The sequence below is a fragment of the Lissotriton vulgaris genome, chromosome 9 (genome assembly GCF_964263255.1).
Source record: "Lissotriton vulgaris chromosome 9, aLisVul1.2, whole genome shotgun sequence".
NCBI lineage: Eukaryota > Metazoa > Chordata > Amphibia > Caudata > Salamandridae > Lissotriton > Lissotriton vulgaris.
This window is the reverse complement of record NC_141697.1, coordinates 426701437-426714994: the sequence shown is the minus strand read 5'-3', so window position 1 is coordinate 426714994 and position 13558 is coordinate 426701437. Positions and strand designations below refer to the sequence as shown.

General features: G+C 44.5%; 1 protein-coding gene across 2 annotated transcripts in view; it reads right to left on the bottom strand.

Moving 5' to 3' along the window:
- Positions 1 to 13343, bottom strand: part of EXOC3L4 (exocyst complex component 3 like 4) — a 424048-nt gene extending 410705 nt beyond the window's left edge. The window contains exon 1 of one of the 2 annotated variants that reach the window (XM_086937846.1): positions 13144 to 13343. The gene's annotated coding sequence lies outside the window, so the exon portion shown is untranslated. Of the gene's footprint in view, positions 1 to 13024 lie in introns of both variants that reach the window. The other variant, XM_086937847.1, reaches the window with a different exon arrangement.
- Between the last annotated feature and the right edge of the window lie 215 nt (positions 13344 to 13558).

Genomic DNA, 13558 nt, shown 5'->3' with positions numbered 1-13558 from the left:
ACCGAGCTCTTTGGTGGGGCCGGTTTTCGGCCGATTTTGTTACAGGGCCGCTTTTGCAGCTATGCTGTTACAAAAACTGCCCCCAGGGCCCAAAACCGGCCCCCACCCTTGCGGCGCACCGGGAGATTGCCCGGTGCCCGTAACTGCCAGTCCGGGCCTGAACCTAGGTATGAAGGTTGATCGCTTATGTCTCTTTTATTCTGTATATGCGGAGATTTCCGCCTCAAATTCCAGAGATCACTGCAAACGTACACAATATATAATCCTGCTTACAAACCACTAACCTCAATATATAAATAATTTTCCTAAACAATTCTATGAAGTGTTATGCTTGTTAGCGGTTAACTACTTGCAGATGATGCTAATTGGCCCAATGGCAGACAGCTTCACCTAAGTGGGAAAAGTTACTGGTAGTACCTGTACACTCATAGATCTGGGTCCATCACCTGTTGCTCAGGTGGTGCCACATGAATGGAAAATGTAAGTGTAATATTGGGCAAATGTGATATTTTGAGGCTGTCGAATTGACATATGATTGATTGCATGGCATGGGTTGCACAAAATACAATGCTGCAATACTCTTTTTGACCCAAGGGTAGGTAGGAGGGGGTGAAATATTGTCAGTAGAAGTGAGGCATCATTTTTTGCATTGTATGTTCCAAAACAGGACAATGGCTGATTCTGGTGTGCACAGTCTCTTTGTGATACAGATTTTTCCCATCTTCTTTTAGTCTTCTATGATGCATATCATTAACACACTAAATAATAAACTTGGATGTGAACATTCATATGAATCTAAAGTAGGCATGGGCGGAAAATCCGTTCCGCTCGCGGATTTTGCGGATTTTCGGGAAATCCGCAATCCGCGAGATTTGCGAATTTCCTGAAAAATCCGCAAATCCGCGAGCAGCGGATTTTGCTCGCACTGCTCGCACTGTTCGCGTGAGTTCGCGCCCCGCGAATAAGTGCGAAATTGCAGAAATACGATTTTAGCAAAACTGAAAGTAACTACTTACCAGGTTCAAAAGTTCAGGCTCATCATTAGTAGCCATTTCCTGTAGTGCTTCCTGAGGGGCCCCTCCAGAGTTCAGTTGCCAGTTGCAACTATTATGTGACCCTGCTCTGAACCTCAGAATAGTTACACATATGCCACAAAGGTCCTGAATTACAGCTAAGGGAGACAAGCAGGAGCCAGGCTGGAAGTTAAAATCCATTAATCAGCCCCTAATTCATTATTGTCAGTTGGGGCAGGGCAGGTGTTGTAACTAATTTTGCAACAATGAAAGCACTTAGCAAGTGCAAAAGATCACTAATCAGGGCGCACTAAGGAAGCAGGTGCCAGCTAAAAAAATATTCTGTGACACATTAATCAGCCCCAAATTAATTCAGGTCACTTGAGGCAGGGAAGGTGTGCTTTGCTTTGCCAAAAATAATGTACACTGGACAACCAGAGGGTGTGGTGATGAAACAGAGGGTGGCATGGGTGGGCCAGAGGGTGGCATGAGTAGTCAGAGAGTGGCAGTGGTGACAGAGAGTGGCAGTGATGAAGAAGAGTGTCCCAAACAGGTTGGACACGTAGAAACAACAAGTTCGCAAAACTTGCGACCCGACAGGTAAGTTCGCAAATTGCGAAATTGTAAAAACCCTCGCGAACTGGCAGAAACACGGGCGAACACAAAAAAAAAAAAAAATCCGCAAATTCGCGGGAATTCGCGGATTTTGCGGATTGCGAGTTTGCAAATCCGCAAATTCGCGGATTGCCAATCCGCAAAATCCGCTCATGCTTAATCTAAAGACAATCTCATAGGTGAGTGTGCCTGGTGCTAAAGGGAAGCAAGAAATCCCAGCACTCTCGACAGGTGAGGGGCACTTCCGCTAGATGAGAAAAAAAGAGGGGTGTCCATATATATACCTCACTGTAAGGTACTGTAATGTTGCAGGGCCATAGGCCCTCATGCACATATAGAACTGACACAGACGCAATATCTGGTGTGTGAACTGGCCCAGGGCATGTGCGCCCGGACCCTTTTATTGACAGGGTCACCTGACTGGTGACGCCTGTGGTGGGTGGGTGTAAAGTGTGTTACATTTGCGGGCAGAACACTAGAACGTGTCTAGCTAGACACAACATCCCCCCCACCTTAATGAAAAAGAAAAGGAACAAAAGTCCAACCTGGAAGAAAATAAACAAACAACAAATAGCACTAATTGAGTTTCTTCAGGCCGTCAGCCAGGCTTCACTGTAGCTTTGGACCGCATGGTCATGGTGTTTTAGTTGGTCTTGGCGAAGTGTTTTAGACTGGCCTGGTCTCGCAGTGTCAAAATCTATGGACAGAGTCCAGCATCAGTGCATTGGGAGCTGTAGTGAGGTCCACTCTGGATGATCTGTGTGAGGCATTCCTCTCCTGGTATTTGGGTGACCAGTCTTCGACTGTGGCCGCGGCTGCTGACGCATTTCTCCCGTTCATACTCCCTTTTCACGGGGACTCCACCGAGGTCCCTTGCCCATCGGTTTCCACGTAACCATGTGGGCTGTGTGGTCCTTTGCGTAGGCCCCAATTAGGGGTCACTGCAGAACTCCCCTCAGGGCCACGGACTAGTCTTGCGTAATTCCAGGGGTGGATCTTCCAATGGCCAGGTGCGCTTTCTTCGGTATGCTGCAGGTTGACGGGGGCACACACATACAGTTCCTGAGTAGCTCGCTCATGGAACTCTAGTTATCTGGAGTGTGTAGATTCACGTTGGTGGTGCAATGCTCCTTGGCGGTGTTGATGAACAATGGTTGTTTCTCAATTAGGCAGCAGGCGGTGGTCTGTTGTCTTGGGTGAGTTTGTGGGACGAGAAGGACTGGAGGGGCTTTGCAGCTTGCCTTTATCTTGCTGAGTTTGTCTTTTGCCCGTGTCATCTGCGGTGGGACACAGGGATGTCGTCTGACCCATCCCGTTTGTGTTTGGGACTGAATGGTTGCTCAAAGAAACGTTGGAGAGATACTCGCTTCACGCTGGAGGCTTACGTTTGCTTCTCCTCGTTGGGCTGTCTCCAGGGATGTCGTCTGGCTGGTGGCTGTCAGTTGGTTCTGGGTGTGCTCCTCCGGTTGTGGTATGAGTCTTCTGCCCTGTCGCTCTGCCCCTTTCCTCCTGCATGCCTGTGGTGGTCTTTTGCCCTGTGGCGCTGTGCCACTGTTCCTTCTCACTCTGCGGAGTGCAGCACTCTCCCCATTTCACCAATTTTCCGGGCTGCTGCACGCACAGCCCACCCTCGTTGCAATTGTAATGTTGCAGGGGCATAGGCCCTCATGCACATATAGTACTGACACAGACGCAGTATCTGGTGTGTGAACTGGCCCTGAGCACATGCGCCCGGCCCCTTTTATTGACAGGGTCACCTGACTGGTGACACCGGTGGTTGGTGGGTTTAAAGTGTGTTACATTTGCGGGCAGAACACTAGAACGTGTCTAGCTAGTCACAATAGGTACTTAATCAAGTTTAAATCAGATGTAACCTTTTACAATCTATTTATTTCAGTAGTGTATGTATTAAGTCATTGTTAAATATGTAAGATAAACAACAAACCGTTTGAATAGAAATCAATATATAAAATTGAAAGAAAGGAGGGAGTCTAAAGATAGAACTACCTTTTTATGTGCAAATGAGATAGTTTCCCTTTATCTCACTGAAATGTAAGTCTACACTTTGTAGAAACTTTGCATGCGGAAAGGGTGAATAGCCAAAAATATTGAAGATACTACAAATTTCAAGAGTAAATTTACACCCGAGTAAATCTACACATCCAAATTTAATTTAGTGAATTGGGCTCTCTGTGTCTATAGTTGGATTTTTCAAGCCTTTGGGCCTGATTCACAATCAACATGTTTGTTGGATTTATGTTAGAACTACAGTTATACTACTAGGGGACTACAAAATACAATTCACAAACCTATGAGTGTAAATCTTCACCTATACCCTGTCTCCTGTCTTTTTCATGGGAGAGCCTCACACATATAAGTTAACTACTTAGTAGTAAATGTGGGAGGGGCATGGGGAATGGCTGTAAAACGAGGCATGCTTAAACACTGAGGAGTAAGGACTTGGTGGGAATTTGTGTGGGTTAGGGAGGGGTTTATGTATAGACTAGAGGTGGGTGATAAATTCTGCTCCACTGGTGGAGTTTGAAGAGCTTTGCCCACTCCGCGGAGTTCTGGCAAAACTCTGCCAACTGCTGCATGGCAGAGAATTTTATTGTGCGCGGTTTGCCAATAGTAATTTGACGAGTGTGAGCAAGAATTGGCATCCGCTGGCATGATGTTCGGGCACTAGGACAGCATCCGGTGTGATTTTCTCAACACAGGCAGTCGTCACCATCAGAGGTGATACAGCTGCTGCTCGAGTAGACAAACAACTTGAGCATCAGCAAAGATGCAGCGCTCTCTGGCGCGCCACCTGGTGCCGTTTAGACTGATTTTGCGGCGTTGAACAAGCTCCCGGCACTAAAAATCAGCAAGAGCAGTGAAAAGTACCCATTTCGCCAGCTCATGGAACTCTTCGGAATCACACAGATTTTTTATGTAATTCTCTAGAGTGAAACTCTGCAAGTTCCACCTAACACTAGTAAAGACATGCACAAACCCACAAAAGAGTAAACCCATTGCTATTCTCAAACTGCACTCCTAAAGTTACTACAGCTGAAATGAACCCAAAACGTAGAAAATGTACTCCAGATCTATGGTGAACTATTGGTACTAAAAAAACTACAATAGAAAATAATGGAGGTAGGTACTTAAAATAAAACCTCATAAGAATCAATGGTATATTAAATTAAATTATGTAAACTCGTTACACATATAAATGTAATTTAATGTTATTAAAGTATTTTAATAACAAATGTAATTCACAAAAATGTATGTTACACCCATGTTTATTAAAACATAATACATTACTTTTTATTAACTTTATACATCACTTTTAATAACTTTTAATAGGTAAAACATAATTTTTTTACTTTAGGTGTGATTTTTTCGAATTTAATCTTCAGTACAATAACTTTAATTGTATTCAATATATGCAAAGTAAAATTAAACTACATAAAGTACATTAACATTAAATTACTAATGCAGACTTAGAGCTTTAGAGATTTAGAGTTTGGCAGATGGGTAATCTAAAACAAACATGATGGATATCCTGTCCACCTTATTACAAGTGTGATAGGATAGAATGCACTCGTAATTAGGTGGATGAGATATCTGTCTAGTTTGTGACTAGGTAATCCATTCACCAACCTCCACATCAGGCCCTTAGGGGCTTATTACAATGCCGGAAAATCCGACCGATACAGTTCCGACAGTGGGATAGAGTTTGACTGCCAAACGGACAACCCGCAATACCCAGAATGGTGGCGGAGCCTGGTGAACACCGCCAGACAGATTATGATATCCATCCTCACCTGCCTTTCCCCGTCCCATTATTGTGAGTGTTGGGGAACCTAAGAGCCCCCTAACATATCCCTGTACCAAGTGACAGGCACCGCATGTCAAATCCTACATAGTGATTCCCTGCTAAGTGGTCAGCTGTTAGCAATCGTTGGCCATTCTTGGGATCACAGGTAACCCATTGCTCTCTAATCCCAGACCAATAACGCTGCAAGCCAAGGATGTGTATTCTTTCTCTAGAGGTCCGATGAGTGGTAAACTGTATTTAAGCCTGTTCTGGCTCTGACAACCTATGGTAAATATTTGCTAAGTTGCTTTTCTGCTTATGTTTTCACAAATCTGATTTTGACATCAAGTCATTGTCTAATAACTAAGCAGGAAAAAACTTTGAAGCATTTATCTAGCCCTTTTGTAAGTGGAAGTGAAAAATAAAGATGTTAATTCTACCTAGATCTATTAGGGAAAGTTCTAGCCAGGTCTACAGAAAAAAATTTCTTTTGGGTTGTATTTCACTGTGAGGGCCCATTAACCCCAATATGTAGTGTGGCCTATTTATATATATTACCAGAGTAGCCTTGGGCTTACCAGGTACACTTTATGGGTGACTCCTACGTAGCAAAGGCATTTTTCTTGCGCATTTAAACTGCAGTCCAGAGAGAGCACATTAGTGTCCCTGGTGGACATACATGTTTGTCATCTATGTGGTTAGTGTAAATACATCTGTCAGCCCACATATGAAACATAACTTTCAATGACACAGGTGCACGTAATGCACCATTTATATTGGAAGTACAGGGAAGTTAAACATGCCAGATAGTGAGTTCAATTGTACAGCACTTGTTTTAGAAGGCAAGCATAAGCATTTTTTATTGAGTAAAAATGCACTGAGTACTAAAGTCAGCAAAAATAGGGTGGAGAAAAAGCCAAAAAAGCTCAGGTGACCATGAAGAAAAGGCAGATTTGATACAAGTGCACTTTGTCCAATACTTCTCTCCCCAAACCACTGCAGTCAGACCAGCTGTAGATAAAACTCTAGACTCTCAGGTGCACTCGGCTAAATCTTCACAATTCACTACTAAAGCCAGAGTTATCTTGCTCACATCATGATTACTCCACGAAATGTTGCTGTGCACACAAAGATCTGTGCATTGGGGGCCTTAACCTCATAGAATATTTTTTAAATGCAATCTCCATGTGATCAATTAAGAAAGCCAGAACAGATTTACTGTTACATTTGTCCTTGTTGCCAATTTCTTTGGACTGGCTTTAAATAAAATGGATACATTGACTGTCAAATTCTGCCTTTCGTGACTCCACCCCATTTTTGCTGCCAGGCCTTGTCCCCCAATTTATGGATCCCAGAGCAAATTTTCCAGTGCCAGCACTAACTCCGATCACAATTTTTATAATGCTGCTGCACGCCCTGATTACTATACAGTGACACCTCTCCCAGATGACTCTCACTGATGGGACATGTACACATGAAAGAATACCTGTCTGTAATTGTCTGTGGCATTGTACACAGGCAGCAGCACTTTGGAAAGCCCCAGTTTCGGAGCCAGGTGGTAGTTTTAACAGCTCTCCTCATCAACAGCTCATAACGTTGCAGACACTGTGATAATACAACCAGTTCCCACTGTTCCACAGTGCAGCAAGTGTTTTTCCTTGACATGTTACAGCGGCATGGTTTGATGGCAACAATACAGAAGGAGTCGAAGGAAGACAGTCTTTTCTCTGAAGAGCTGATATTGCCAACGTAGAAAATATATTCTTATTATTATTCAGTTAGGTACTGTAAATACGTACTGTTGCCTACATATGACACTCAACTTTCCATGATATTGATTCGCAGAAGGATCCATTTACATTGGATGAACAGGAAGTTAACTAAGCCAAATAGTAAGTTTCAATGTAAACTACATGTTTTAGATGGGAAGCATAGGCTTTTCCTACTGATCAGCAATGCACAAAGTCCTAAAGCCAGCAAAAATAGGGTTGTGAAAAAGCTGAGGTTACCAAGCAGAAACACTGAATTTACTACAAGTGGACTTTTTCCACTACTTGGCTCCAAAAATCACTGCAATCAGACAAACTCTAGATAAAACTCTACACTTCCAGGTGTACTCTGTCAGATCGTCAGAATGTTTTGCTACATCAACCATCGAGTTCACTCGTGTTGTAATTGCCCCTCTCTGCAGGGTCACCCCAAACCAGTTGCCTTCACCCCTCCTGTTTGCTGAACCCATTTTTGATATATTTTAGGACTCTGTGCCCTTTACCACTGCTGACCAGTGCTAAAGTGCTTGTGCTCTCTCATATAAACATGGTAAAAATGGCTTACACTCCATAGGCATATTTAATTTACTTGTTAAGTCCATAGTACAGTGGTTCCCAACTTTTGACTCCTGAGGACCCCCACTGAATCACTACTGGAAGCCAGGGACCCCATAGCAATTTGTACAATTTAAATTTCTATTTAAAAATACCATTTGAAGCAGAGGCAATTTCAAGAGGGAGACAGCCTGAATTGGGTCTATTGGCATGGACATACAGCAGTGTATTATTTAGTGGTACAATTCTGCTGCTCTCAGCCATAGCAGCAACTCTACATTCTCATTCCAGAGCCTTGGAGTGGTGACCCTTCCTTACAGCAACAGGTTGAATGAATGTGAATTATTCGCATGTTTACCTATTCACAGTTTAAGAAGGTCTAAAATATTATACAATTATGAAGCATTTTATAATAAAGACATGCCCCAAGGAGCAACGAATATTGTGAAAATTCTAACAAGATAGGGCACAAAGTGATGAGTCCAGTGTACAGAGCAAATTCAAGGTCTACATTAGGAGTTCATCATGCAAGTGCGAGAGATGGCAGAAAGGTATCTGCACAGGAGGCATATTGGTTCAGCGAGATCATGAAACAATGCTATGCCAATTTCCATAAACCCCTGTTAGAAATAATCTTTAGTCACAGACAGCAGAACAACATTTTACCACCAAGGGGTGAGCAGTGCAGTTAAGGCATATTTCAGAGAGGCCTCGAGTGGCACCTGACATGACCCTCTCCTGTTAGGATGCCCATTGCCCTGTCCCTTGCCAACAACAAATTGCAAAGGCTACACAGACTAAGAGCTTGATATGTCTGAATATGAAAGCTTGACAGCACACATAATTCACCCAAGGGCTTGTAGAAAGTGAGCAATCAGACAGCAGCACGAACATCCTACTGCTGATCCTGGCTGCATCTATTTTTACCTGCCTGCCAAGTAATGCCAACCTATACACATGTGCCTTTCGACGCTTTATTGCTTTTATTGTATTGCCTGTATTTTCATTGTTGTGTCTGTGACTGCTGTTTTCTGTTTTCCCCCGCTGCCTGTACGTGGTCCGTGCCCCTTTTTTTCTTCCCTCTATTCCCCTCGCTGCCCCTTGCTCTCTCTGCCCGGTCTTTCCTTCTGTACCCCTCGATGCCCCGTGTCTCTGCCCTGTTTTCCCTTCTGTTCCCCTCGCTGCCCCCGTGCCTCTCTGCCCATTCTGCCTTCTGTTCTTAGGTGCCCCTATATTTCTGCATTCTGTATTTTGCCACTGTGCCACTCATTTTTTGTGCCCATCTGCCCTCTGTGCCACTCGTTTTTCCCAAGTTTTTGTGCCCCTTTTCCCTTCTGTTCCACTCGTTTTTCCCTTGTTTTTTGTGCCTTTCTGCCCTCTGTTCCACTCGTTTTTCCCTTGTTTTTTGTGCCTTTCTACCCTCTGTTCCACTCATTTTTCCCTCGTTTTTTGTGCCTTTCTGCCCTCTGTGCCACTCATTTTTCCCTCATTTTTTTGCCTTTCTGCCCTCTGTTCCACTCGTTTTTTGTGCCTTTCTGCCCTCTGTTCCCCTGCTTTTCCCTCATTTTTTGTGCTCTTCTGCTCTCTGTTCCACTCGTTTTTGTGCCTTTCTTCCCTCTGTGCCACTCATTTTTCCCTAGTTTTTTGTGCCTTTCTGCCCTCTGTTCCACTCGTTGTTTGTGCCTTTCTGCCCTCTGTTCCCCTGCTTTTCCTTCATTTTTTGTGCCCTTCTGCCCTCTGTTCCACTCGTTTTTTGTGCCTTTCTGCCCTCTGTTCCACTCGTTTTCCCCTCATTTTTTGTGCCCTTCTGCCCTCTGTTTGACTAGTTTTTGTGCCTTTCTGCCCTCTATTCTACTAGTTTTTGGTGCCTTTCTGCCCTCTGTTCCACTCATTTTTCCCTCATTTTTTGTGCCCTTCTGCCCTTTGTTCCACTCTTTTGGGTGCCCTTCTGTCCTCTGTTCCACTCGTTTTTTTGTGCCCTTCTGCCTTCTGTGCCACTTGTTTTTTCCTTGTTTTTGTGACCCTTTTGCCTTCTTTTCCACTCGTTTCCCTAGCGGCTGTGCCCCCTGCGGCTGTGCCCCCCTGACTGCACATTCGCTGCCCCCGCCTCCCGATTGTATTGTTGTGGTTTCGCCGCCCCTGCGCCAACATTCACAGCTCTTGTGTGCTGTGAGGACGCATGGGCGTTGCATTTTTCACTATGACAACAGGCACTTGAGTCCTGCGGACCCCCAGGGAATGTCTCACGGATCCCTGGGGCTCCGTGGACCACAGTTTGGGAAACGCTGCCCTAGTAAATTGGTATACAATATACCATCGGATGGTAAATTAAATGCTACTAGTAGGAATGCAGCCCTTATTGTGCCACTGTTGGATTTTCCCTGTCCGCAGGGTCACCACCCCAAACATTGTGCCTTAACCATCCTATTTTCTGAATCAATCTTTGTTGGCCTTTAGGACTCCGTTCAGTTTTCCACTGCTAACTAGTGCTAAAGTGCTTGTGCTCTCCCCTTGAAACATGGTGAAATTAGCATATACCCAATTGGCACATTTAATGTACTCGTAAGTTCCTAGTAAAGTGGTACTACATGTACCAGGGCCTGTAAATTAAATGATACTAGTGGGCCTGCAGCATTTATTGTGCCACCCACATAAGTAGGCTTTCAAACATGCCTCAGGCCCGCCATAGCACCCTGTATGTTTTAATACATATAACTCACCCCAAGGGTAGTCCCTAAATAGCCCATAAGGCAGGGCGCAGTGGAATTAAAAGGTTGGACATGTACTTTTAAGTTTTACATGTCCTGGTAGTAAAACAGTTACATTAATTTTTCACTACAGCAAGGGTTGCTCTCCCATAGAATAACATTGGGTTACCTTAATACGTTTAATACGTGATAACTTTCAATTGAAAGCAGGTAAGGATATTGAGTTTGGTGTCTAAATAATTGTAATTTAAAAACCTATTTAAAAGTAACATCGGATTTTAAGTCACAATTTTGAAAATGCCACTTTAAAAGTTATAGTCATACCAACCGTTTGCTGCTGCAGCCTTTATCCTGAGACACACGTCTGGGTGCAGCTGGCAGTTGGCCTTTGTGTATTACCCTCAGACAGTGTGACAAAGTGGGAATAGGTGTTAACAGGATGGGCCATCTTAACTTGATGAGGGGCAGAGCTGTCACCTAGCACACATGCGCATAGCAAAGCCTCTGCCTGAGCACACTAACAAGGGGTTTTACACTAGTCTTTTGTGTCCTCAGACAAGCTAGGGCCAGGGCAGGGAGGCAGGAAATTCCAAGCACCTCTGGGAGTGAAAACCTCCAGGACCTTCCACTACTTTAAAGCTGGCACTGGGTAAGACCCAACTCTCCAGTAAACCTCTGGGCCTGTGGAAGACTCATAAGTACTGTTGTGATGTTCTGTTGCAAGGACTGCTAATCTGCTGCCCTGCTACTCTTATGCTCTGCAGCCTGCTTCCCGGCTGACTAGGCAAGTTGGACTTGACCTGCATTTTGAACCCAGGACCACAAGAATGCCTCCAAGTGCTAGTTGACTGGCATACTGATCAGGGCTTCAAGGACAGGAAGGGCTCCGACCACCTTGAACCCAGCACTTGGACTCTGCTTGCCATAAGCCCTACCCCCCAAGTGGTGCCACCCCAGTCCTCAACCTTTAGAATGGGGCCTGAATGGGGCCTGAATGGGGCCTGAAGGTGCTCTGCCAGCCCAGCTGTGGACAGAACCGACACAGCACGATGCATCTCCTCGCAGCCCCACTTCAGAACTGCCGCTGGCTGTCGCATCCCCGATGCAGGAAATCACATCACATCTTCAACACCGGACTTTGCATCACAAGCCCCTCAATGACAACGCAGGATATAGCCTTGCAGTCCGAACTCCTCAGAACTGCTGCTGCACGACGCAACCTCAATGCAGGACTTTGCATCGCAAGTCCCCCCATTAACGGCATCCTCAATAAAGGTGCAGAATCATGCATTGCAGCCCCGTAGCTCCGTCTGAGCCACCACAGTGCAAGGCGTCTTCGATGCAGAATATCGCAACGCTCTGCAGACAGAAATTAGGGTACTTTGTTCTGCAGGCCCCCCTCAAACATTTACCCAATTTCCTACAGCCACACACTTAAATAGCCTTTTGAAAACATGTCTTAGATCTGCCATTTCAGCTTGCATCATGTGTGTGCAGTTTTAAACTCCCATTTCGACTTTGCAAAATAAACCTTTTGCTAAGCTTCAACCTCCTTCCCTTCCTAATAGCGAGTCACAATGGAATGTACCATTGTTTTGTGACTGCATTCACAGTCGCAAAACACTTGCAGTTAACCACCTACTTCAAGTAGATGATAAGCCACTTGCAAATGGGAAGGGCAGTGGTCCCAGGACCACTGCCTGCTCTTAAACAAAGAAACTGAAACAATTCATTTTTCTTTTTTAAATACACCCTGCTCTACTTAATGAGGCAGGCAATTTGCGACCCCATGAGGAATCGCTAACAGTCTCTGAGACACTGTTGTTATTTGCCTTTTGTGAGTCCCAAAGCGATGCAATTTGCAAGTCACAAAATGTAAGGGTCGTACATCTGGCCCCTAAGTTCTAAACCCATACCCTGCAGTTTGCATGCAGTTCATGTTCATAGTTCAGTGAGCTATATTAGGACTTCAAATTATGAATTACAAGTAACTAAATAATATCTCTTACAAAAACAGCAACCAACTTATATCTATCTACATAAAATACAAATCTGTGATCTGCATGTTACAGTGTTCTTTGAAGAATCCTCTATTCTATTTATGAGATAAAACTGTGATTAGACAAAACATAGCTCTCTCCAACAAGTATATTAACAAACAGAATTATATCCCCATTATAATTCCCCAAAATCTGTTAGGTGCAGAAAGATCTCTGAAGCAGGTGTCTTTACCTCATAAGATATTTTGAAATGAAGCCTCTTTGTAATCAATTCGTTAAGCCAGCAACAGATGAGCTGTCACCTTTGTCTCTGTTGCCAATGTCATTGTGGCAGACTTGTTTTTAATTAAAAAAATAATGTTAAATACATGAATGTCAGACTCCGCCCCTCGTGACTCCCCAGCACACATTGACACCCAATTTATCGATTCCTGGAGTAATATGTTTCAAATTCCAACACTGATGAAACGGCTGCAAACGTAACAATAAATACAAATGCCCTGATGGACAGCTCTCACAGGCCCCCATTCCCACTGGACATGAACGCATGAAAGAATACCTGTCTGTAGTTGTCCGTGGGGCTGTACACATCCGGGAGGGGCGTGGAAAGTCCCACTTTCAGAGCTAGGTGGCCGCTTTAGCAACTCCCTACGTCAGCGACCTCTAAATGTCGCAGACAAGTGAGGGTTCGATGGTAGCAACCCAGAAGGGGCGTAAGGAAGCCAGGGTCCTCTCTGATAAAATGATTTCTCCTGCGCAGAGCTGCTCGCACTTGTGATTTACGGTCGATTGAAGGTGAGATTGTCTTTCTCTTTCACTTTCGTGCTACCTTCACACCTGCTTGGCGACGGCATAGGACAAAGGGCGGTAACATGAAACCACAGCGGTAATCGCTGTACACAGCCCGGTAAAAAATGTCGCTGATTGAACCCACATGAATAAGTCGACAAAGTTAATAAAATAACTAATCAGTAAGATCAGCTGGCAGTTTTCTGTGCTTGCTAAAGGTGGATAAACAGTGGCTGGCTTTAGCGCTGGTGGCCGGGTGAAACAGTTCTTTTTGACACCCCCTCCTTTCTCCATAAATCGTCCC